The sequence below is a fragment of the Monodelphis domestica genome, chromosome 5, assembly GCF_027887165.1.
Source record: "Monodelphis domestica isolate mMonDom1 chromosome 5, mMonDom1.pri, whole genome shotgun sequence".
Taxonomy (NCBI): Eukaryota; Metazoa; Chordata; class Mammalia; order Didelphimorphia; family Didelphidae; genus Monodelphis; species Monodelphis domestica.
In genome coordinates, this window is record NC_077231.1 from 203,882,031 (window position 1) to 203,907,202 (window position 25,172).

The 25,172-nt window shown below is 39.5% G+C and overlaps 1 pseudogene; it reads left to right on the plus strand.

Moving 5' to 3' along the window:
• The first annotated feature begins 1,742 nt into the window (after positions 1-1,742).
• Positions 1,743-25,172, plus strand: part of LOC100618094 (pre-mRNA-splicing factor SLU7-like) — a 37,845-nt pseudogene continuing 14,415 nt past the window's right edge.

The window sequence follows — 25,172 nt, forward strand, 5'->3', positions numbered from 1 at the left end:
GATCCTCATACTTTCCATGTTGTTCTATGTCCTTTGCAGTTAGAAGCTGGGTTTAGCCTCCTCTTTCCTCTCCATCTTCTCCTTGATGAAGCTGGTCAACTCCTTGTTTGGTATACTTTTAGCAACTCCCACACCTGAATGCCAGGGTTCCTGTGGAAGAGCTACAGCTTAATAGAACATTCAGCTGCCTCAGCTGCTCCCCTGTATAGGCTCCCCTGGCTTTCTGAATTGAAGAGAGGACAGGAATACCTTTTCTTTTTTCTCTCTCTCTCTCTCTCTCTTTTTTTTTTTTTGGATGATGGGAGGGAGCTCTGGGGAAGCCAGCCAGCCAGCCAGCCATGTTTCTTATCTCAATCATACTATTCTGAGTACTGATACTATCAGTGTTACTGCTGCTGCTCCTGAGATTCAGCAAATATAGAAAGGAGAGAGTCTACCTGCCTACATCTCTGGAAGAGGGAGAACAAATAGGAGAGAAGATGCCCCCCCCATTAATTTATATTCTTGGAGCACAACTCACTTAGCGGTATATCCTGCCATCAACAATCCAATGCAAACAGTGATAAGCCAGATGAAGTAGAAAGTAGGTCATGTCTATAATTCAGGGACATCCTACTTGGCTCAGCCATATGCAGCTGAAACAGTTAACCATCAATTCTTTCCCCAACCTCCTCCAAGCTTTTGAAGGACCCTGAGAGGGCACTGCATAGCATGATTGAGAACACATTTCCTTCTGTCTCCTGGGGAGCTTCAATTGCTGAACAGGCACCTTCTGCCATTTGCTCACTGTGTGACTGTGGGCAAGTCACTTCACATCATCTCTAATATGATGGAGTTGGTTGGATTAGATGATTTCTTAATTTTGATTGAGCTCTAGAAGTCTGCCTGAAAATTTGCATTCTCATTTATTCCTATGAGGAGAAAAAAGAGAAAGGAACCTCTGACATATACTGGTTCTTTGACACATAGTGACTGTAACTTTGGCTAAGTCACTTAAGTTCTCGTGCCCTAGGTAACTTTCTTTCTTTTCTTTTCTTTTTCTTTTTTAAATCCTTCCCTTCTATCTTACAACCAATACTGTGTATTGCTTCCAAAGTAGAAGAGCAGTAAGGGCTAGATATTGGGGGTGAGTGACTTGCCCACATAGCTAGGAAGTGTCTGAGACTAGATTTGAACCTAGGACCTCCCTCTCTAGGCCAGATTCTCAATCCACTGAGCCACCTACCACCCTGTAATTTTCTTTTGAAGAGAAGGTGTCAGCCTTCATTAAAAGAGGAACTGCTTTTATGTATTTTTTCCCTTTTAAACATTATTCCCTGTACCAAAGGAATCACAGATTGTATCTTAATCCTCTCCTATAGGAAGAAAAGCAGGATCCATCCATTTTATGGATGTGGATATAGAGGGATGATGAAATTAGATATTGATGGTCAAAGGAGGTTTCCTCATCTGTGACCACTTTTTTTTGTTACCATTATTGTGCCCATGTAGCTTAAAATTTAGGCTTCTCACATGGAATATTATATTATTAGGAAGGTCATTAGGAGATCATAAGGAGGCAGGATTTTTGAACTCAATGCATTGGCATTCTAAGGTTAGAATTTCTTTTTGCTTGAGTGGGGGTGGCTGAAAAGATTAAGGAGTGACCTTCCTTCCTTTTCCTTTAACTGAGGTACATAATTCAAGATGTTACCCTGGGTTAGAAAAACCTACTGCTTAGATTTTGGGGTTATTAGAGTAACATGGCATTGGATGTGAAGTGCCCCACTGGGGAGCATGAAGAGGAAGTTCATCGGCATGTCTTTGCCTTCAGGGACGTTCATTCTAAAGGAGATAACACAAGAGGTACAGATTGTGACACACATACCAAGTAATGATCTCCACTGAAAACTGAGGCTATTACAAAAACCTCAGGCTGGAAGGCCTGGATTTCTATTCCAAATGTCCACTCTTCTACTTCCTTCCCACCATTCTCCCCACCCTTTAACCCCCTTCCCTATTGATTTCCAACATCATAGACACAAACACACAGAGTTCTCCCAAGCTGTTGCTTTGTGTTGGCACCACTTGTGGTGAGGGAATGAAAGGGCTAGAGGTTATGTGGTAAACTTAGGACTGATTCCATTCCAGAGTTATGTTGTCTTTTGAGTAGAAGGAGAAGGGAGGGAGGGAGGGAGGGAAGAAAATTGGAGGGAACAAGCATTTTTTAAGTACCCACTATGTGCCCGCAGGCACTGGGCTAAGAGCTTTACAAATATTATCTCATTTGATCTCACTTGGGAATTTTGAGGGTAGCATCAGGAAACATAAAGAAAGAGCTAGAAAGACATTATTTACTCTTAGGATATTTAAAGGCTGGGGCTTTGTATACTAGGTTGAGGCTATTCTGGGGAAGTGGGGGCCATTTTAACAACTGTTATCATAACTCTCCAAACTCTTGCCCTTCTTGTGGTTTCTGGAACTTCTTTAAAAAAATATTAACAGGGGGCATCTGAGTGGCAGAGTGGATTGAGAGCCAGGTCTAGAGACAGGAGGTCCTGGGTTCAAATCTGGCCTCAGACACTTCCCAGTTGTGTCTAGGCAAGTCACTAAACCCCCATTGCCTAGCCTTTACCACTCTTCTGCCTTGGAACCAATACAAAGTATTGATTCCAAGACAGAAGGTAAGGGTTTAAGAAAAAAGATGAACAACCCTTTGCCTTGAGCACCACCAAGAGACCTAAGTAATTCTTGTGAGTGATCAGAACAGGGAATAAGTAATAAAAATGAGCAGATGTGTGTGTATTTGTGTGTGTGTGTGTGTGTGTGTGTGTGTGTGTGTGTGTGTAATAAATGAAAGAGTAAAGGAGGGAGAGAAATAAGAGCACATGGTGGTATTATGTATGGTGGTATTAGTAGCCTGAAGTGATGCACAGAGTTGTAAAGGTGTCCAGTTGCTCAAATGACTACATTGAAACAAGATCTATCCTATGCCATCTAGAAGCAAATTAGCCCTAGAATTCCCTGGGTTCAGGTCAGTCACTAGCTTGTCCCATTTTAAACAATTGCTTCCCCTTCTCCCTCTCCATTGCAGTGCTCATGAAAATCTAGTGGCCTGGCTTCCATTGCACTAACAATTTCACCATAGTGTTTAGAATTTTCCTCAAGATCTTAAACAAAATTATAGATATTTTCCTTTTAATTTCAATTCAGTTTTTACTTCCCAGAAACTTTGGGGGTTTGTAGCACTGGATAATGCCTTACTTAGTGGCAACCCAAGTGGGGGCTCGTCTTGGTACCCTGGATGTGAAATTGGAAGGAAATTTGAAGATCTAGTTCAATTCTCTCATTTAACAGATGAAAGAACTGAGGCCAAGAGAAAGAAAGTGACTCTTAGGTGTTCTCATTGTCTGTCTTAAGTCTCCTTATCTTTTCTTTCAATAGAATGTTTGGGATAAAAAAAAAAACTCCCAGTCATTCAGGTTAACTTTTTCTGCCCCAATTTGGAAAGTCCTGTCCTCTGGCTAATCCCCTCTTAACTGGGGCAGAGACAGCAGAGAGCTTGCTTTAACCTTGCTCCTTCCTGAGCTCAGGCCTTTCAGCCTGTCAGGAGATCAGCCCAATTTCCCTCCCTCAGCCCTAGCTCCGAGGCAAGCAATTACACTGAGGGGTTTGTGTATAGAAGTCTCAGGGCCATTCCAGAATCAAGCTTCTTTGCAGGAGATTCAAATAATCCCTAGCCCATCACCTGCAAATTGACATTCTGGCAGCTGAGTGAGGAGGACAAACCCCATAAAAGACACTGTACAGTCTTATTCCAAAATCGATTCTATTTTGCAGCAAAAATACCCCTGGTTTCTCTCTTCTGAGCCCTTAGCCTACTCTTCATCTTCCTCTGCAAGATATCATATTGGATTGACATTGCCAATGGCAGGCATTCTCTGACCCTTCACCTTCTCACTCCTTCACTGCAAGTTTCCTTACTTCTCCTCTCTTACAGGCTCAGGGCTGTCTGGGCTCAGAGACCATAATGATCACCAGAATGAAGCATCAGGAACTTCCCCTGACTCTCAAAGCAGTTGTTTCAATATCTAACTCAATTCCTAATGCTGGAGCCCTGTCACTCACTCCCTTTTGTCTAAGCCTGATCCTTGCTTGTGTGGAAGAGGCATGGAGGAAGAGAGAATTTCAAGCATGCAAGAAACAAAGCTGGGGACCTGATCTGTAAAATCAAGGTGAAGATTCCAAAACAGAATGTTCCTAGGAAAGGCAGTTGGGAGCCTGACTAGAGGAGATGATCTGAAAAATTTCTTCTCTGGGAGTTACTAACCAAGGGAGAAACTTCTTCTCTGGGGTTTTTGACCAAGAAGGAGACTGACTTTTGATCTAGGCAGAGAGAGACCTTTGGGAGGGCTTCTGAAATTAATCTGAGAAGAATTTAACTTTTGTTGGTGGCTTTGTGTAATTGGAAGAAGAAAGAAGATTTTAACAGTTGTCCTCCATCTCTCTGATTGTCCCTGAGTCACAGTTGTGACAAGACTGACATTTCCCAAATCTTTCATAACCCTTCCTTGTAGATTAGGGACAAACCTCATCCCTCCCACCACAATCCCCATCCTGTTATTCCCAATAAACCCCTTTACTTGAGAAAAGAAGAGTAAAGAATATTTCTCTGAAATCTCACAGTGCCCTTGAGTTACTTAGAAGGTGGCTGACTAAGACCAGGGGAGGGGAAAGGGAGGCAGAAGGGCTTGGGTGGAAACTGGGAGGTGAAGGGAGGAGACTGGGTAGGAAATATTTTGATCTATTAGCCATCAGTGATCAATAGGCAACCCCAGAGTAACCCCTCTAGTAGCATCTCTATATCTCTCTTTATCTCTCTATAACTCAGAAGTACTTCTATCTCCATAACAACTAGGCACTCACAGGTTCCCCTAGTAACTCTCTAGTCAGCAAAGCCAGAGTATAGCATTTACCACAACCAGAAATATTTTCCACAGATTTTCTACTTTATTACACTTGTTCTGACTGTTGAGCCTGTGTTCCTAACTCTTCATTGCCCAACAAATGCCCAAAGATGAGTCTTTGATCTTCCCCATTTAAGAGTTGCCCTGGACTTGATCTCATACCTGGATCTTACAAGACTTACCTGCCCCTCTGGGGATTGGCCAAACTTTCCAGACTTGACACTTTGCCAGGCTGGATCAATTCTCTTGACTTAGCAGGCCTCAGCATGGTAAAGCAGAAGAAGCCCTGGATTTGGAGTCATATGACCTGACCTGACTAGGGTGAATCTTGACTCAGACCCTTTCTGGATGGTTGACCTTGGGCAAGTCAATTTACTTTTTAATTTACCTCAGTAACTCAAGGATACTACTTACATGATTTACCTTGTGGGCTCGGTATAAGCAGTAAAGCTATATATAAATAAGTGTGAGAAAAATAAGTTTTTTCTTTGCTACAGTTCTACTAGGATGGTGTAGAGGTGATCCCAAAGGCTGGGCCAGGGGGATGGGAGTTCTGGAAAGTCTTACTCAGATGGAGAAGTTTCAAGTCTGGTTCTACCAATAGACTTTATATCTGCTGTCCAAGACCATAACAGTGAAGATGAAGATAAATGCAGATGGTGCTGATATGCCCAGGCATAATTTGACCCCCAAAAAACTGAATTACACTCTAGAATCTCAGGATTCAAGAAGACATCACTGAATTCTTACAAAATTTAGATCCCAATTCTATCTACTATGATCCCAAAACAAAAGCAATGCGAGAGAATCCCTATGCCAATGCAGGAAAAAATACTGATGAAGTTAGTTATGTAGGAGACAATTTTGTTTGATACACTGGAGATACAATTTCAATGGCACAAACACAGTTGTTTGCCTGGAAGGCTTATGACAAAGGTTCTGAAGTACATCTCCAAGCAGATCCAAGAAAACTGGAATTGCTATATAAATCGTCTAAAGTCAAAAAAGAGGATTTCAAAGAACAACAGAAAGAAAGTATCCTTAAAGAAGTGTGGAGGCCAAGAACACCTGGATGCACCCCACTCTGAGTTACTGTTAGCTCAAATAGAAGACTTTATGGATTATTGAAGACATGGAACAGTCACCAAAGGACAAGAGGAAGCTGTTGCCTGCTCTAAGGATGAGGAGGATGTCAAGACCAACAATACACCTACCTGGTTCCTACTAGAAAGAAGGTAGATGGGGATACAAGTGCTGTCACACTTTTGCCAAGTTTTCCTACTGTACTTGAGAAGCTGGGAAGGAAATTAATAATACCCATGAATATATTCCTGATGATGCTGAGGGAAAAGAGCAGAAGAGCAGACCAAAAACTGATGGAACTTTACCAAGAGAAACAGAAAGAGTAGTTCTGACAGTGAGGATTAAAACAAATAAACTGAAAAAAGCACTAAATGCTGAGGATACCTGACTCCTCCACATCAAGGAGATTGTGCAGCTAGATGAGAGGAAGATGTCTTCCTAGAGCATGAATGATAGCATGTATGAAGCCCAAGAGTCTAGAGAAGAAGAAATGGAGGCTTACAGGATGAAATGCCAGAGATCAGGAGACCCTGGGGCTTCTTTCCTTGACTTGGATGGAGATTCAGGATTCCAAACTTGTATATATTTCTTTTAGTCTCTCTATTAAGAGATGGAAAAATCCTCATTTTGTTCTTGTGACTCTTTTAAATAAGTTTCTGAAACTCTTTCATAAAAAAGAAACAAACTTACTTAAAATTGGAGATGTTAATTACCAGAAGGCTGGCCACAGGTGATGCTTTTTTTTTAGTCTAGTTGCTCATGAAACAGATTGCTTAGGTATCGAAAGATTGCAATTTGTCTCATATCTATTCATATTTGTGATTAAATCATGAATCTTGAAGTTTTGAAATCCTACTCTTTAACTTTCAAGGCACTTGACTTCTAGAATGGGGGTAGGGTTTGGAGAGCAAGGGAACAAATATTTGTTAAGTACCTACTATGTGCCAGGCTCTGTGTTAAATACTTTACAAATACTATTTCATTTATTCCTCAACAATTATGTTAGGTGCTATTCTTATCCTCATTTACAATTGAGGAAACTGAGGCAAACAGTTTAAGTGACTTGCTCAAAGTCACAGAGCTAATAAATATCTGAAGGTGGATTTGAACACAAGTCTTTCTGACTCCAGTGATTTATCCACTGGGCCACTAATTGATAGGATACCTCCTGAGTGTTCAGTTATGGAATGCAAAAAAGCTTTGTCTTCATTATTGTCTTGGCTAACCTCTGCTAGGGGACCATACCTTTGATCTCTGCCAAGCATCTTTTTCTTTTATTACCTGTAATTTGGGATACAATCAGATAATAGGGGTAGATGTGGAGACCAGAAAAGAATTGCTGAGTTGTGACTTTCTTTTGCTATGAAGTCACTTTCCCTCTGTTTGTCTCAGTCTCCCTGATTCCAGAACAAAATCTGCTGTATGCCTTTCCAAGAACCTGGGATGGGATGTTTTTGAAAGAGAAAGGAATTAAAGGAGGGAGGAGATAGGTATATAATTCTGGGAATCCTAGACTTTTCCTAGAGAATTGATTTAAGCGAATCAGCACTAGCTCTTATCTTAGAAGACTTGGGTTCCTTTTCTGGGATTGACAATTACCATAAACTCTGGACAAGCAACCCCATTTTTCCCTGAGCCTTAGTTTTTTCTCCTTGTAGAATGGGGATAATCAAATTTACAATCCACTGCGAAGGAAATGCTGTCTATAAACCTTAAAGTGATATATAGATACATGAGCTTTTATTTATTGTGTTGCTCTTAGCTCATTACTTAAAACCTTTACACTTGGACTTGCCATTACAAGATAGACTCCATAGACAAGAAGCAATAGTTAACAGGAATTGGAGGTGACCTTAGAGGCCATTTAGTCTAACCCCCTCATTTTACAGAGCAAGAAACTGAGACCCAGGGAAATTCAAGTGACTTCACTAAGGACACACCAAAATTAAAAATGACAAAGGCAGAATTTTAACTCAGATTCCTTGACAACAAATCCAGCATTTCTTCACAGGAAGACTGCTACTGCTCCACAGCTACCTTGCAGGGACACTGAGACAGGTAGAGTTCAGTTTAATTCAACTTAATAAACAATAATTATACATCTATTATATACATGGCATTGTGAAAGACCCTGGGAATAAAAAAGCAAAAAAAAAAGAAGTCCCACTCTAAAGACCCAATGGGTAATATATAAATCAAAGAATATATGGGGAAAATTGATGTTGTTGACTTGTTTTCAGTGGTGTTCAACTCTTTGTGACCCCATTTGGGATTTTCTTGGCAAAGATATGGGAATGGCTTGCCTTTTCCTCTCCAGCTTATTTTTTTAAACCCTTACCTTCTATCTTGGAATCAATATTGTGTATTGGTTCCAAGGCAGAAGAGTGGTAAGAACTAGGCAATGGGAGTTAAGTGACTTGCCCTGGATCACACAGCTGGGAAGTGTCTGAGGCCACATTTGAACCTAGGACCTTCCATCTCTAGGCTTGGCTCTCAATCCACTGAACTTCCCAGCTGCCCCCTTCTGCAACTTATTTTATAGCTGAGGAAACTGAGGCAAATGGTATTAAATGACTTGCCCAAGGTCACAAAGCTAATAAGTGTATGAGCCCAGATATGAACTCAAGTAGATAAGTCTTCCTTACCTAGCTGCCTGTAGCAAAGGAGAATATGACTTATGAATAAGTCATGAATATGAATAAGTCATATTCTCCTTTGCTACATGCCCAACCAAGAATGACCTATAGGGTCAAAACTAATGGAGTTTTTCCTTCTTAGAGGGCTGGACTTGGGACTGAATGGAAAGAGTGCTTCAGGCTATATCTTTGGGTGCTTCTGTTTTTACTAGGTAATTACTAGTTTAATTAAACTGTGTGTTTACAATCATGACCCCATGAGTCAAGGTAGATAAATGAAGCAACATGAGGAGAAGGCCAAGTGAAGGATGTGGTCTAATTGTGAGGGAGCATAAATACATCATTCTCCTAAACTAGATAAAAGAAGACTCTAGGACAGGAAGAGTGAGTCTGGGGGTGGGCATGGAGTTGATAGAGCATTTGAGCACAATTACATGCCAGTGTTCTGACTCATGTTAGAGTATCAGAAATTGGGCACAAATGCCACCAACCTATTCCACATTCTATGGGGAGGCTGTACATAGATAACTAAATACAAAGTACAAAGATAGGAAATGGAACTGGGATTTCACTGGTCTAAGGAGCTCCTGGTCAGGGTCTTCCTCTCCTGAGGGAGATCAGAATCTTCTCTGTAACCTATAGTCTTATAGAGTTGCCTGTATCAGAGGGTCAAAACATCACATGTGAGCTACACCCCTTCCCCATGCACTGAACCAGATTAAAATGTCATTGGGGGGAACTATTTAACAAAATAAATAAAAATTCAATAAAACATAGATAATATTAATGTGTGATTGTCTAAGTCAATATACAGCCTACAAGGATACTTATTTTCCATTTAATGGTCCCTGTTTCTAGTTGACTTTGACATGATTGGCCTAGAGCACATGCATCCAGTACATATTAGAGTACATGTGTGAACCAGGTTGTCTTGGCTCTGAAGTCAAAAGTCTCTGCATTCATTATATCATAGTGCCTCTCAAAGACAGTGTATATATTATATTACACAGGTATTTTATGATCATATATGTATATATATATACCTGCACACAGATGTATAGATGGAGGACTTATATGTATACATGCATTTTATATAGTATTATAGTTATTGTATACATGGAATAGTTATATATATATACACATACATATATATGTATATACACATGTACACAATTAGTTTCAAGAGATAGAGAGCAATAATAGCTTGAGTGATCAGAGAGGTCTTGTATTGGAGATGGCATCTGCTCTGTGCTCTGAAGGAAGCTTCATTTTAAGAAGTGGAGGTGAGAAGGAAGTGCATTAGAGGCCTGAGGGCAGCCTGGGTAATGACACAAGGGCAGTAGCTACAATCTTATGTACATTGAATTACTAGTAAAGCAGTTTGTCTAGGATGTAGAGTCCATGAAGAAGAGTTTAGGAAATAAGACTAGGAAGGTGTGTGGGAACTAGAGTGTGGGGGTCTTTGAATACAAAGTTAGAGATTTTATATTTTATCCTAAGAGGAGTCAGGAATAATTGAAAATTATTATTTTTATGTAGGGGATGGAGATGGTCAAATCTATGCTTTAGTAGCATTAGTTTAGCAACTGTGTGATAAATGGAGCAGAAAAGTAAAGGGAAATAATGAGGAAAATATATATGATGGTCTAGATGAGAGCTGAAGGGGAGGATTCAGGGAGATCCCACAAAAGACACAACCTATTACTTAAATATCCTATTACTTTGGGACATAGTTGACTAACAGTGTGGTTGCTGCCAGAGTGTTGTGATGTTCAGCTTGAAGGATGGAATACTTGTGTCCTGGAGGTTCTGCAAAGATATGGCTATCCTTAGTTTTCCAGGTTTCTTTATGAGACTTAAAAGAGCTTGATGTTGGGCATTGTGGGAGAATCTAACCCCAGGGTCCACTCAAGGAGGATTATGGATGGGAGAGTTACTGCTGCAATTTAGTGCAGAAAGTCATGGTATGTTCTATGTGTTGGTGAGATGAAGTATTTGCAAGGAATTGTCAAGAGTTGGGAATCTCATTTTGCACAAGAGAATCAGTGTGAGTTTAGGTTAGAGTTTTATAGCCCTGCAGTTATGGTCAGATGTAGTGTGAGGAAGAAGGTATGGGTAGGAAAATGTACAGTAGCTGCAAAAAATAGTTGAATCAGATTCTTTAAGGGGGAATTACACCTTATATGATGGTTGGGTTAAAGCCAGCACATAAGGTGAGACTAGTGTATCATCAAAATGACTGCAAATTCTTCAACTTGCTTATAAAATATAATACAGTACCTGTAAACAGTTGTAGCTGGAAAGGGGTTCCACTCTTTTAAAAGAGGGTACCTGTAGCTGTACAAGAGCACAGCTGGATCTCAGATGATTGCTATGGGGACAATTGAATGTCCACAATACCCAGATAAACCTACCACAATACTCAGCTAAATGATCAGGAGACAAGTGAGAAGCAAGACTTCTACTCAAATAGAAGAAAATAAAAACTGGTAAGTACTTAACTGGCAGAAAAACTTTTATTAGGGGGAAAAAGTGTCCTTGAAAGGGCGTACATACAATGTGATTTTAGGTTGTGATCACACCACCAAATAAACATTTCTTCTTCTCTTCCTTCACTGGGAGGCAAAAGCGGTATAAAAGAAGTCAATTGGAACATTAGCAGAGACTATCTTTGTGACTGTACATTTGCTTTGTGAGTATGGTTGACAGAGAAAGCTGGGGAGGCCAGGTAAGGGATACCTCCTGTGAGCTCTACCAGTTTCAGCACAATGGATAGATCATAGGTATGATGAAGAAGAGATAAGGGATGTGCTAAAGCTGGCTCAAACTGGTTTTGCAGCCAGTTGTTAAATTTTCAATGAGAGCATTTATACCTAGGAAATTGGTGAAAGCTACAAAACAGGGCCTGATTTGCTATTTTGTTAAAGTGTTAGTAATGGGACAGCTAAGTGGTACAGTGTATAGAGTGCCAGACCTGGAGTCAGAAGGGCCTGGGTTCAAATTTGATTTCAGATACTTCTTAGCTGCATGACCCTGGACAAGTCACTTAACCCTTTTTGTCTAGTCCTTGCCTGTCTGCCTTGGAGTTGTTATTAAGACAAAAAGGTTTTGTCTTTTAGAAAAAAACTGAAATGTTAGTAATGCAGATTAAATTTCTCTGGAGATATGATTGTTAAGCATTTACAAGCACACTCTGTTCTAGAACATAACTTAAATGGCCTGGATGGGAACTGAGATTAACTGAGAACAGCACACTTCTGTCTCCTCTCTTAGGCTCACTCTGGAACAAATACTTTTTGAGGGGAATGGTTGACAGACTTGTTTTCATTATTTATGTTATATTTCTCTTTCTTAGTTGAATTTATATAAATTAAAGGGACTTGGGAGTGGTAGGATGAGCAGATCCAGGCCATGTGAGGCAATAAATCTATAACAGCTGCAGGATCCTAAGTAACTCCACTATATAAAGTGTGTGTGTGTGTGTGTGTGTGTGTGTGTGTGTGTGTGTGTGTGTGTGTTTTGGTGGAATAGGAAAACTCAGAGTAAGTTCTATGGGTATAGGCTGAGTCTTTATCTTAAATTTACACTTAGCTTTCACCTGTCATTTTGTAGCTTGGGACATACTCTGATCATCCCCTTGGCTCTGTATTATTCAAATTGGAAACCGTGAGGGCAAAAGCAGTACTAAAGAGGCATAAAGCAAGGAGCCTGAGTGACTTCTGAGACAAGATGGCAGTACAATGAAGATAGTGTCAAAATCAAGGATTTTAGGTGCCACCAGTTTTGTGGAGTCTCCTGTGACCAAATGTAAGTAAAAACATGCATATTGGCAGCCCATTTGCTGATTATAGTACCTAATATGTGGCATATAGTCTAATATGTGAATATAGTACCTAATATATTCATTTTGTTGAATTCTATTTGCTGAAGAACTTATCCATGGGAAAAGACTCAACTCGAAATAGAGGATATTTCCATCCTGGAAGGCTGGTTTGGAGAAGTGGTTGTAACTGAAAACAAAAGAGGAAGGTAATTTATTTATTTATTTATTTTGTAGGTTGTCATTATCTCCTCTATCAAAGAGGAGAGTTAATATGATTAAAGTTCTCTGGAGACTATATCTCAATTTATAATTATTTATTAAATTATAAAAAGTGGGTTGGCCACTCTTAGCCCCTTTCTTTCCATGCTGGCTGTGCTAGCCTGAGCCAGACTTCTCACCTCCTCAGGCTTGAATTCCAAGGAAAAAAATTATTTCCTCTCCCTTACAGCAGTTTATGCTCTTTGTGAAGTCCCTTTTTCCCCAAGTCTTTTTAATTGGAGGACTCCAACATCAGTCAAACAAGAAGTGGGGCTTCTGGAAGCCAGAAGTCACCAAAACTTGAATTCAGAATGGCCATGTAGTACATGTGCACTCCTCTCCATCTGCCTCTGCCTAGGTTATTTAATTGTTTTACCACTCTTAAGAGGCTTGTTTACAGATAGAGAATTTGTCTCCACCCTGCTTCAGCAAGGGGGAAGAATCAGATTCATAGCTTCAGTCTTAAAATCAAACTTTTTTCCCTTTAAAATCCAAAGGCTGTATTGGGTAGCCAAAAGGGACTTAGATGAATATTAATTTTCTACAGAGTATTCCTCCAAACTTGAAAAACTACAGACCATATTGGAGCATTTACAAAGGGTGGAAGAGTTCAAGTTCGTCTCAAATCTCAAGAAGTTAGAGAAAAAACAAGGAAGACAGTATGGCTGCTAGTGGAATGCAACTAAAAATACAGTGCTAGGACAAAGAAAGTAGGTATAGATTCCATTTTTCATTTATATTTCTCTTTTCCATTCCTTCTTTCCATAACATTACCTTCTCATTGATGCATTCTGGGAAAAAATATCAGAATACTCTCCATAGAGAAGGGAGATGAAGTGGTGAAGAAATAGAAGTATTTATTCTCTGTCCTCTCCAATGATGCCTTCAGATTTGACCTTTGAGAGGAGGTAAAGGTTGTATAAAGTGAGAACAGCATTAGAATTTTCATTTGTTCCTCTAGCAGTAGTTGAGAAGAATAGTCATTAAGGCTGAGAATTCAGACCTTTCATTTCCATCTTTCTGTTTTTGTCTCTGTCTTGGTGTCTTCCTTTTCCCCTTTCCCTCTATAGAGATGCTACCTCTGGGACCAAGGATTGGTTAGATTCTCCCTCCTATTCCTGTTCTTTTGCTGCCTTTTAAGTTGGTTGCTTTACATGAGAATTTTCATTTTGAGATGTTTTTGAAGGCTGATAATATCTCTGGGCAGACTGTGGCTTTGGGGCTGAGGGCTCCCAAGCTATTCCCAATCTATTTTTGGGAATAGCTTAATAGGATTCTGGAAAAAGGTATAATCGTCCTCTGCCTCCTTTCTATATAGGCATGTGCTTAGTAGGATTTTTGTCTAAGGGCTAAAATTCCTTATTCAAAGAAATCACATGATGAAGTACAGATTTCTTTGTGAGCTAAGACTTTCCCAAAGTAATAAGAAACTATTTTAGTACTGTGGGCTTGGGAAACATCAACACTATTTAAAAGGAGAAATCTGTTTGTGGGTTGCATCTGCCAAAATATGTTATTGCCAAATCCAGATCTCTATTTTGATAAAACTATTAATCTGGTAGAATCTTGCTAATAGGGCCAAATACTTAATAGTATACAACTCTAGAGTTGGTTCAGCTTTATGATACTGTCTTGTCTAAGAGTAAGCTTCTGGATTTGAACTCCAGTCTTCCTAACTCATTATAGTGCTCTGTCCTCTGCACGAACTACCATGACCAGTATGGTAAGAAACAATCAACAAGAATTTATTGAATGCTTACCATAGTAAATGTCAGGTACTATTCTTAGTCCTGGGGATTTAAAAGAAAAAGAGAAAAAAACCAAGTCCCTGTCCACCAGGAATTGGGAAGGCAACAGGCACATAAATTGGCACATATATAAGATAAATACCAAGTAGATGGAAGGCAACCTTAGAAAGGAAGGTACTAGCAACATGAGGAGGGTCGACTGGGAAAGAGTTCCTTCAAAAGTTGGCATTTGAATTGAGTCTTGGAGGGAGTCAGGGATTCTAACAAATCCATGATAAGTGGTGATGAGGAAGGAGAGCATTCTAAGCATAGGGGAAAGCCAGAGCAGAGGCAGAGAGATAGGGGGCAGGATATTGTTTGTGAACAGCAAGGAGATAAATATGGGTCTGTGTGTGTGTGTGTATATATATATATATTATATATATATATATATATATATCTTAAGGAATAAAGAAAAGATTGGAAGGGGCAAAAAAAGGTTATGAAGAACTTTAAACATTAAACAAAATAGGTTATGTTTGATCTTGAATGTAATAGGAAGCTACATTTATTTGAATAGACAGGTGACATGGTCAGACTTACACTTTAGGAAAATCACTTTGATGGTTTTTTAGAAGATAGAATGGAATGGAGAAAGGCTTGAGGTGAGAGACCAGTTAATAGGCTATTACAACAGCCTGGGTAAGAGTAGTGCTATCCTATCTTAGGTGGTGGCTGAGTTAGTGTAGAGAAGGAGATATAAATGTGACATATTCTAGAGGAAAAAAAAATCACATTCAGCAATTGATTAGATTATGTGAGGTGAGAGAGTGAGGAGAGAATGATACCAAGGTTGGAGACCCAGGTGACTGGAAAATGATGCTCTTGATAATACTAGGGGAATTTAGAAACGGGATGGGTATTTGGTGAAAGATAATTCTGTATTGGATATAATTAAATTGAGATGCCTATTGGAAATAGACTATTGAAAATGTCCAAGATTGGGAGAGGAAATGTCTTATTTGAGGAGCAGCAAGGTCAATGCTACTGGATCTCAGAGGATATGTGGGGGTAAGGTGTAAGAAGACTGGAGAAATAAGAAGAGGTCAAGTTATGAAAGGCTTTGAAAGCTGGAAGATTTTATATTTGACCCTGGTGATGATAGAGAGCTTCCCTGGAAGTGATAGGGAACCACTAGAGTTTATTGAATAGAGGAGTGATATGGTCAGACAAAGTTAATTTGACAGCTAAGTGGAGGATGGACTGGAGAAGAAAAAGACTTGAGGCAGGGAAAACAAGAAGGTTTCTGCAGTAGTCCAGGTATGGGTTAATAAAGACTACTGTAAGATTCCCCATTCCAGAAAGGTAGCCAAGAAAATCTGGGGAAAGTAAGAAAATGGTTCTTAGAGGTAGTGAGATGGAGCAAGGGTTTGATAGCTGAACCACAAGAGGATTGAGTTTGTTTTAATGAAGGCTCCTTATGACAAGATTAAACTGCTTTCAAACTAGTTCCTGAGATGAAAGTTTTAACTGGGGAAAACCTAGGGTGGACCAGGGTCTGTAAAGCTAGTCCTTAATAGATTAGGGTCTCAGGTTTGTGGCAATCTCCTGGGAAAGAGGTTAGAAAATTATGAGTCAAGGTCTCCCTTGGGGGTGTAGGTCTTCCTTTCAGACTTTCCTGAATAAGATTGGGGCCAAGATTGCAATATTTTGCTCTGTTCTGCCACTGATTTGCTTTGTGGGATGTGTACTAACTCTTTGATTTTTTTGAGCCTAACTATGTACCTTTGAAAATTATGGAGAGTGATCCTAGAATCCCTTCCTCAAAATGGCTGTGGTGATGAAAAGAGTTCACAATATCCTCTTTGAGTCTCTTGTTTCCCTACTATGGGGAATATGCCCTTCTTCCCCTTCAGGGCAGAGACAGTGTAATTTTTTCATTGTTATATTCTTAGTACACATAATAGGCTTCTACTAAATGTTTGTTGAATTGAACCAAATGAGATAATAATGCTTGTTCAGTACAGTGTAGAGATTTGGCTGGGTTTCCTTTTCTTCCCTGCTTGTAAACCAGTGAAGAAACTGGAAATTTATGATCATTCCTCTGGCAGCCCTGGGACATTGGCTGAGATACTGGAGAAAAAGGGATGCCAGAAAAAAAGATCCGAGAGCCCTCCTGTGGCTAGCCAACATGAGAATTATTTTCTTTTTTTTCTTTGCTTCTTTCTGGTTTGCTGTTGAACTCTCCCTTCTGCTGCCTCAGGCGCTGGCCATGGTGCTGAATGCTGATGATGTGCTGAAAGCAGGGTGTGGGTGCAGCCCTATGCGGCAGGTGATTTTTGCTGGTGCAGCAGCTAGTGGGGGGTCTCTAGGCTTGAGGCAGGCTATTTTTGTGGTCAGGTGGTGAGGGGTTTGAAAATGAAGTGATGGCTGGGGATGATTATGTAGGGGTTAGCTAGTTAATTTTACAGGCCTAAAGAAACTATGTTGCAGGATGACAGGAGTGCCTAGAAGAACTTTGTCATTGGTGACACATGAAGGCTTTGGTTCTTAAATGGCCTCAGCCCCTTCTCCCCATTACTCTCTAACTTGAATATTCTATTTCCACAAGATTAGTCTCTTTACTGATCCTTTTTTTCCCCCTTTGACATATGCCATGCTTACTACCACCCTCATTCTTTTGAGCAACCTTACCTGAAGAGCCTGACTCCTTTTGCTTTTCTAGACCCTAAACATCTTTTGGAGCCAGATTCAATTTCTCTCCCCTACACTCTATTCCTTGTACTGATGCAGGATAAAGAAAATTAAATTTTGGAATCAGAAGACTTGGGTTCCAGATCTTAATAACATATGTGTGATCTTAGCTAAGCCTCCTCCCCCCACCATGGACTTCAGGGGGAACCATATATTTAGTGCTTTGATGGCCATGTAGCTCAACCTATTCATTTTTACAGCTGTGGGGACTGAAGTCTAAGATGTTAAGTGACTTATCCAAGGTCACACACACTGCTAGTAAGTGGAAAAGTTGGAATTTGAACTTGGGCCTCCTGGCTCCAGTTCTAGTGCATTTTCAACTGTACTACATTTACTTAAATGTGGAATAATGGAATTGGGCTAGTTCATGTCTAGGTTACCTTCCAACTCTATAAACTCTATTGTTTTGCTCTTTCCTCTGAATTCATAATAGCTTCTGTTACAAATATAGCTTATAATTATGGAAGATATTGTTATACAATCATTTCATGTGAGCTGATCTTGACTCCTAACTGGAAGATACTGTGTTTTAACCTTCTAGCACAATACCAGTAGATCATCATTAAATGTCTGTTTGGTTTGCTTTGAGTGTGGGTCGTGTTTCTGAGTTTGATTTTTTTTTTTACTACTATAGTGTAGTAGAAAGAATCCAGGAGTTTGGACCATAGGGTCTGAATTTGAATCTTGACTCTCCTACTTTCCAACTCTTTGTCCTTGGACAAATCACTTGACTTTTCAGAGCTTCATTTTTTCATCTTCAAGATGAAAGGTTTGAATGGGATGACCTTGATATTAGAATTCATATCCCATACTTCCTTCTTTTTTGATGCACTGTTAACTAGACATGCCAATCCTTGGACTATGGTATACAATATAGTGTAAAAATGTTTGGCCATGTCAAAGTAACTGTTCTTGAAATGGTCAAATAGCATCAGAACAGGAAAATGTGTTTAAATTGGGGATGAGTATTAAAGAGGCATGGTGAGGGAAATGAGGCTAGAGGTCAGAAATCAAAGAGACTGTGTTTGCATGAGGTTGGGGTCATCTCATTATTTTCAGAAGTGGCCCATAAAATGCAGAGTTATCTACCCTGCTGAGAAGTACAAACTGCTTACAGTACAAAATGGAAACCTGCCAGAGGATAGGACTTTTGTGGATTCATAGAACGGATGCTTGTGGTGTTGGCATTTGGCCATGTCCTCCTCAGAAGACGTTACCTCACTGTCCCAGTTCTTTGACCTGGATAGCTAAGTGTAGTCAGTAAATGCTGTCCTTCCTTGGAGAAATCTAGATTCATTTTTTCCTGTGGGTGAGTGGGTTGGGGAGGAGGCAGAGAAGAGATTTTGAGACCAAGCATGAACTCCTTGGGGTCAATTTCCTTGCGAGGGTCCCAAGTTCATGCTATGAATGCTCTGCTTCAACTATCTTTCCTAGGGTCTCAGAAGTGCTGCTGTAATTCACTAAATAGCAGAACTTTTTTCATGGCTCTTAGAGGAACTTGCAGGTGTTTGATGTTTGTGAGGATAAAGAAGAAAAAATGCATCACACTCTCCAACATGGCAGGGCAAAATATTAATCATCTGTCAGCCAGAAATCTCAGAGAGCAGAAGGAAAACCTGAGTGAATGAGCAAGAGACTGAGAGATAGCACTCAAGGAGATAGAAAGGATGGGCTGGGGGAGGAATAGGGAAGGAGGAGGCACAATGGAATAGAGTAGAAGAGAATGGAAAAATAAAATAAAATACAAAGCAAAGCTAGGGAGGATGAGGAATGAAATAAAAGTGAATGAGGAAAAGAGAGGGAGAAAAGACAAAATGAACTAATGATTATGAAAAGGTTTTGAATACTATAAGCACAATACAAATGTTAGCTACTGTTATTAGTGGTATTAAAGGGAGGCAGACAAGCAGAAGGGGAGAGAGAGAGCAAAAGGACTAAAATATGAGAGGAGTAAAGGAATAAGAAGAGGCAAAAGGACATGAGGGGAGGCAGGCAGAGGCACACAAGCACATGAACCAAGAGAAACAGACAAAGAGGAAATGAATATTCCAGGACCATAAGAAACTGGGGACTGGAGGCATTGTGGCAACAACAGAAGGCAGAGAATGTAAAACAAAAGACAACTTAAGCCATTTTCTGGTCTGTGAAGTCACCCACAGCAGCACAATGTGCCGGGAAATGATGTCTGCCTGTGATCATTGTTTACTTAGAAAGCTGGCTGACACGAGATGAAATTAACACAATAGGATGGAAAATTGCTAATAAAACAAAAATCCCTGCCGTTAGATTTTCATAGCCTAATTATTCAGCTCACTCACTAATGGCACGAGACATTACCATGCAAATGTGCAGCTTGCACATGTTGGAAGAAAGGGGATCAGGGACACTTCCATTCTTTTCAAAGGAGATGTGTGCCAGTCTAAGGTAGGGTGGAGGCCAAGGAGTGGACAGTCAGAAAGGACAGCCAGACACATGCGTCATGGATCCTGAGTTAGACTTAGAGCTCTGTGAGATATTACTCAGTCCTAATTAAATTGCTTTTTCTGATCATAATGTGTTTCATTTGGAAGGTGACCTTACTGACAGTATGACCTGTGTGCAAATCATGACAAACTCAAGGTATCCAAATAAGTGCAGCTGAAACTCATGAGTTTCTGGGATTTACTCACTTTTCTGATTCATAGGGGATTATTGCCACCGATTGATATGGGATGTGGTTTGTATATATTAATTAGGACTTGTTGCTATGTTACTTTGTAAATACATCTTTAAATCATTGTCTATATGCTTGTATTCTATTTCTCCAGGACAAACTTCCAAGCTTCTTGAAGGTAGATACAATGTCCTAATTTTCTTTGTGTCCCAGCATCTAGCATAGGGCTATTTGCTCAATGTATGAATGAGTGACTTTATTGATGCTGGCTCCTCACACAGGATCAGGGCCTGTAGAAGTTGAAGGGACTAAAAAATCTTCTGGTCAAATTCCCTTATTTTTCATATGAGTAACTGAGGCACAGAGGTAGTGTTTTTTTTTTTAAACCCTTACCTTCCATCTTGGAGTCAGTACTGCATATTGGCTCCAAGGCAGAAGAGTGGTAAGGGCTAGGCAATGGGGGTCAAGTGACTTGCCCAGGGTCACACAGCTGGGAAGTGTCTGAGGCCAGATTTGAACCCAGGACTTCCCATCTCTAGGACTGACTCTCAATCTACTGAGCTACCCAGCTGCCCCACAGAGGTAGTGTTTTGCATAAGATCATACAGGCTTTAGGTAGTTTTACTAGGAATAGTTCTATTATCCCACACTGTTCTCATCTGGAGGGTAAAAGTAATGCATTTTAAAATTATAATACATTTTATTTTTTCTGATTATATGTTAGTACAACTTAAAAATATATATTTTCATATATTTTCTAATCCATGTTCTCACTCTCTTTCCCACCCTTCCCCTATCCCCCCCCAAAGCAAGTAATATGATATATGCTATACATATATTATAATATAATACATATTTTTATGTTCATTGTGCTGTGAAAGAATTAATATTACACTATAAAAAATTAATGTAAAGGATGGTATGTTTCTATCAAATTCAATCATTTGGCCCCATCTGTTCTTTCTATGGAGGTAGATATCCTTTTTTTGGGCACAAATCACTTGGAGTTGCCCTGGATCCTTGCTTTCTTGATAATAGATTATTTTCAGTTGTTCATCATATGTTATCATTGTTACTGTGTACAATGTTTTCCTTGTTCTGTTCACTTAATTTTGCATCATTTCATGAAAAAAAATATTTCCAGGCTTTTTGTGAGCATCTTATTTGTCATTTCTTTGTGGTACAATAGTATTCCATTACAATCATATACCTTTACTTGTTCAGTCATTCTCCAATTCTTTGCCACCACAAAAAGAGCTGCCAAAATTTTTTGTACAAGTAGGTTCCTTTTCTCTAGCTTTATTCTCTTTGGAATACAGATATAAAAGTGATATTGCGAGGTCAAAGGGTATGCACAATTAGAAATATTGCATTTCATAATAAAATAGTACTTGTAAAGTATTTATCATAGTGCCTGGCATGAAGTAGGTGCTTAATAAATGTTTATATCTTCCTTCCTTCCTTCCTTTCATTCTTTCTTTCCTTCCTTCTGTTAAATTTAATTGTGGTTGGGACTATAATATATTTAATTTGGTGGTCACCAGGGATTTAATTTCTAAGTCCCAAATGAGTTACTAAAGTAGAATGGAATTTATGGTAGTTTTATTTACAATAGAGGGAAGATATTAAGGAGGGAGGGAGGGAGATTGAGAGAGAGAGAGAGAGACAGACAGACAGACAGACAGACAGACTCTGGCTTCCTTTGAGCCAGATAGAAATTCTAAGGCCTTAATCAGGGAAAGGAGTCTCAAGACGATGGGTTCATACCTCCAGAAAGGTGGGGAAACAAAGTCAGCCGTTCACTCACCACTGTGACCATCTAAAAGGAAGCAGTCTGAGGTCTCCTGCATGAGCTCCTCCTGGGGTTCAGTTCCACAGCCAAGTCTGACTGTCTTCCAGTCTTTTCCTCAAGTGTTTGTCTTCTAGTCTCTCTTCCTAGTGACTCTTCTTCACTCCAAGCTTGAGAGACTGATCCTCCAGTCCAACTCTGAGTCAGAGTTCTTTGACCTATCTCTCTTGTGTGCCTCTGTTTCCTCTATTTAAGGATCTTTTTCTCTTCTGTCACCTCCCTTAAATTTTACATCTACCAATCACAACAGATGACCTCTCTAGGTCTGCCCACTTTTTAGTTCACACCTTTTTTTTGGTTAGATTATACCTTTTTTGGTTATATCACACATTTTGTGGTTAGTTTGCACCTTTAGTAGTTATTTCACACCTTTAATAGTTAGTTAAAATGGGTAGATCTACTTTAATCTACTTTGGGGGATTAATATATAAAAATAGACTGTGGATTACAATTCAATCTTCCCAATAAAGGAAGAGCTAAATACCTTCATTGTTACAATCAGGGGATTACAATTTAATCTTCACAATCAAAGAAGAGCTAAGTACCTTCATTGTTACAATTAGGAGATAGCTAAATCCAATCTTTCCCTTGCTTCCTTGCTTCCTTGCTTCCTTGCTTCCTTGCTTCCATGCTTCCTTCCTTCCTTGCTTCCTTCCTTCCTTCCTACCAAAACCATCTTTTCCCCATTCCCTAAGATACTGGTCGATCAGCCAACAAACATTTATTCAATGCCTACCATATATGTGATGATTAGTGTATAATAAGGCTGGGAAGATAAATTGGTTCAGGTTATTAAGGGTTTTAGATGCCAATAAAAGGTGTTTATATTTGATGCTAGAGGCAATGAGAGATATTGGAGTTAACCAAATAGAGTAGTGACATGATCAGAAAAGTGCTTTTGAAATGTCACTTTGGCAGGTATATAGAGATTGGCTTAAAGAGGGGGAGAGACTTGAGGGAGGAACTGAGTTGCAATTTCTATTGTAACTGGACTATCCCATCACATATGTGACATGGTATAGTGTGTGTGTGTGTGTGTGTGTGTGTGTGTGTGTGTGTGTGTGTGAGAGAGAGAGAGAGAGAGAGAGAGAGAGAGAGAGAGAGAGAGAGAGAATGTGTGTTTTTTTACCAAATTAGGTTACTTTTAACTGTTATTCCAATGGAGCCTTAAAACTTATAAAGTACTTCATCTCTTACCCACAAGATTTCATTTGATCCTTGCAACATCCAATAAAATATAGATGCTATAGATTCTATTACTTTTTAACAGATGACATTGAGGTCATTATTGTTGTTATGCAGTCATTTCAATCATGTCCAACTCTTCATAACCCCATTTGAGGGTTTTTTGGCAAAGGTAGTGGACTGGCTTGCCATTTACTTCTCTAGATCATTTTGCAGATGAAGAAATGGAGGCAAACAGGTTTAAATAAGTTGCCCATGGTCACACAGCTAGGAAGTGTCTTTGACCAGGTTTGTGCTCAAGGAGATGACTCCAGTTCTTGCACTCTATTCACTGTACCCCATGCCTCACATAGAGGTCAAAAAAGTTGTTCAGAGTCCTATAACAAGTGTCAGAACTAGGACTTAGAACCAGGTCTTTCCAGATTCTTCCACTTCCTCTTTACTATACCACGCCAGCCTTCCTTGCATTCTTGCCCTATGGTGTTTCAGAATAGAGCTTTATAGTTTCTTTACAAGCTGTAGAACTGGCTTGTCTACATTCTACTTTTGTGGCAACAAATAGAGGAGGGTGAATAACCTGATAAGGGTCATCAAACAAAGCCAAAGTTAATTCTGAAATCCTCTGAGCTCCCCACCTCATGAAGCCTTTTGAAGTAAGCTCCTTCTTCTCCTTTCTGCTTGTGTGACCTTTCAGATTTTCTCTACATAAAGTCAAGGGAATATTTCACAAAAGAAGTAGATTCATAGGAGGGATTTGATGGCAGAGAGGCAATTAAAGAGTTAGATTTTTTGTGTTGTAATGGCGACACTACCCCAGTTTTTCTCCAGAACTCTTCTCTTCCTGAGAGCCTGTGTATTTCTGTGTATGGTGAGGGAGGGGTTGGCAATGGGAAGAAGGGAAGTGAGTTGATGTAACCATGTGCTAGTATAATTTAGGTTCAGGTTCCAATCAGTATGGAATTATGAGTAGGCTATTTGTTTTCTATGATTCTATTCCTCTCCAACCCTTATTGCTCCTTTTCTAACTACCTTAAGCACTCAGTGCTTATATTCCACTTTGGCCATTCAGGGGCTCACCCCAAAAGTGTATACTGATCTACTCCTGCCTCATTTTCAAGATTTTTCCTGTTCTTTTTCCTCTCCCCATAAAATATACTTATCTATTTTCCCATTCTTTCAGGGCTCTGGAATATAATTAGTTTGATAAGGTGATCAAGGCTATTGACAAAATAAGTGATTAATAAATGTTTGTTGAATGGATGAATGAATGGAAATGTAGTGTTGCTCTCTTCTCTGTTATGCTTCTTGTTTTCATATGGGGACTTGGGATTCTTCTGCCAAATAAAAAGTCTTTATTAAATGCCTACTCTGTTCCAGACATTGTGTTAGGTGAGGATACAAAGACAAAAATGAAATAGTTTCTGCCTTTGAGGACCTTAAATTATATGTAGGGGATGACATATTTCCCTAGAACCAAAGTCTCATCTCTTTCTCCCACAGCCAGTCCTCCTCAATAGTTAAGCATTGATAGCAGCATACTACTGTCAATTAGTTCTCTTGAGTGCATAAAATGCCTTTTCTACTGGTATGAGGATTTATAAGGTCATTATATAGAGGGAGGCAATTACAAGTGCATAGTGTAGGTTGAGGGTCTGGATCTGTTTATTTAAGGAGTGTCTTTATTAGAGTGCCCAAATGTCCCAACTGTTTCTGGTCTGTCTTTTAAGTCTAGATTCTTCCATGCCTAAGGACTGGCAGATCTCTAAGAAATCCATATTCTCTTATGACTGCCTTCTTTCTACTTCAGTTAAGGGTTCCCTGAGCTCCTGGATCTCCAAGGAAGCAATTTGTATCTTTGATTTATTCTCTAGACCTTATTTCGATTGAAGTGCTCTTAAGTTAGGTGGGTCTCTAGCTTCCACATTAGATTCATTTCAGTTTGATTTGATTTTATTTGATCCAATTAAATTAATTTCATTTCAGAAAATCAGAGTTGGAAGGAACCTCAAAGATTGTCTAGTTCAACTTTTATGCTTTCTATAGTAATGATGGTAGATCCTAGGAACTCTGGAGATGTCTCATTCCTCTTGCATCTTTCTAATTATTAAGAAGTTTCTTATATCAATTCCAAAACCTGCATCTCTGTAATTTCAGCTCATTTCTTCTAGTTCTGTCCTCTGACAAGAAGTAAAGTCTAAACTCTTTTCTGTATGACAGCATTTCACATACTCCAATTCAATTCACATGAAATGTTTTTT